The sequence below is a fragment of the Euprymna scolopes genome, chromosome 19 (genome assembly GCF_053919585.1).
Source record: "Euprymna scolopes isolate OS-2025 chromosome 19, ASM5391958v1, whole genome shotgun sequence".
NCBI lineage: Eukaryota > Metazoa > Mollusca > Cephalopoda > Sepiida > Sepiolidae > Euprymna > Euprymna scolopes.
The window spans coordinates 114,745,933-114,748,145 of NC_136500.1; the positions used below are offsets into that span (position 1 = coordinate 114,745,933).

The 2,213-nt window shown below is 27.4% G+C and overlaps 1 pseudogene; it reads left to right on the forward strand.

Annotated features, from left to right (window-relative positions):
• The first annotated feature begins 1,356 nt into the window (after positions 1 to 1,356).
• Positions 1,357 to 1,473, forward strand: LOC145240420 (5S ribosomal RNA; annotated as a pseudogene).
• The last annotated feature ends 740 nt before the right edge of the window (positions 1,474 to 2,213 follow it).

Consider the following 2,213-nt stretch of genomic DNA (forward strand, 5'->3'; position numbering starts at 1 on the left):
CGTTGTCCCACAACGGGGACAATCAGGCGACTCCAGAATGGCCCGAAGGCCAAACATTGTGTAGTCATATATATTGTGTAGTAATATACGTTTAGAGTAACATACATTATATAGTAATATATATTGTTTCATAATATACATTGTATAGTAATATATAGAAAACATAGCATGTATATATATATATATATATATATATATATATATATATATATATATATATATGAACAAATGATTAATAAAACATGTTAAAAGACATCTTGAAAAAGAGTTAAAAACATATTCAATTTTAAAAAAGGAAGCACAAGATAAGTGGATAGTCCTTAATCCGCGGAGTTTCGAAGAAATACTCTCCTTCTCATCAGAGGGCAGGAATTAGCAAAATGCAGGATCGGATTTTGCATATAAAAGTATTTAATGAAACTACAAGTAAGTCACAGATCTTACTTGGTTAAAAAAAGGGTGAGGTAAGGGGAACAGGAGACAAAAGAAAATGATAAAAAGATTTCACATGAATGGATAGTCCAGTGAAGGGTAAAAATCCAAAAATGGTAAATCCAAAACGGTCGAATTTAAAATTTCAATCCAATGGGTAAATTCCAAACGGTCCAAAATAATCCAAAAGGCAGAGTTCCTTGGAAAAAAGCGCAAATGGAATGAATTCCAAATCATTAAAAGAAAAGCACTGGAGATAAAATTTTAAACACATCTGTCAAGGCTGGATGAATCAAAAAAATTTTTAAGGTTTAAAAAAAACAAAACAAAAAAAAACGAAAAGCGGTGAAAGTTTAAATTTGAAAAGCAAGATCAAACTGACCCAGACAAAAAGCGCGAAAGTTAGCGTTAATAATTAGGTCAGCTTAGATATGCAAGTGAAAGTTCCAGAATTAAATTAAGAAAACTGATCAGAAGAACAAATAATATTATAAGCTCTATTTCCTTTTCGGTTTTATTGAGCTTTTACATCTGGCTGAGTTTATTTTACTTGTAAATATTAACTCTTTAATATTTATAATATATTTTAAGTTTACCATTTTGATTACCTTGGTAAACTTATTGTAATTTTTATTTTTATATATATATATATATATATATATATATATATATATATATATATATATATATATATATATATATATATATAATCTCGGTTTATATACGATTGACACGTTGCTACAACATTACACTTTACATTTACTAGATTCTGCTCCTGACAAACCTAGGTTTTTTATACACCTTCCCCTGATCGCACTTTGTGTGTATATATATATATATATATATATATATATATATATATATATATATATATATATATATATATATATATATATATATATATATATATATATATATATATATAAATACGGCATAATCACGTTGACACACCGGTTCTCGTCAGATCACCGAAGTTAAGCAACGTTGAGCCTGGCTAATACCAGATGGGTGACCATTTGGGAATTCTAGGTGCTGTATGTGCTCTCCGCTTATCTTGGCATTGTTTCCAGTCGTCTTGTACCTCAACTTGCCACTGGTATGCAACAATATTGATTCAGGAGAGGCATGGTTGGAGATTGCGCAACACTTGCCACACAAATTTCACGCGCAGGCACCCTTACAGTGGGTATCCATAGTCTGTCAAGACTGAAGGAAGCCCTTTTATATATATATATATATATATATATATATATATATATATATATATATATATATATAGAGAGAGAGAGAGAGAGAGAGAGAGAGAGAGAGAGAGAGACGTGTGTATATCCTATAACTATATAGATATAAAATAAATAATAAAACAATAAAGAATGCAAATAAAAAATAAAATAATTAAATATACAATATTAATAATAATATACAGAATTATTGAAGCTAATTAATACTAAATTTACTAATAACACTAATGATATAAAAAATACATAAATAAATTTTAATATTTGCGGCTTGTCTTCACTGCAATGCATATGCTTAAAGCTCAAATTCCTAAACTATATGATAATACATAAACTAACATATTTATAGATATGATATTCAAAAGTATGAAAATAGAAAAAAAAAAATGAATAAATGACATAAATGATAATATAAGTAAAATGTAACTCTAATCCTAATATAACAAATAATTTTTATTAACAAAATTTATAAATACATAAAATAAATATAAAAATCTTAATAAATTCAGGGATGTGATGACTGCCTTAGACTCATAGCCATCG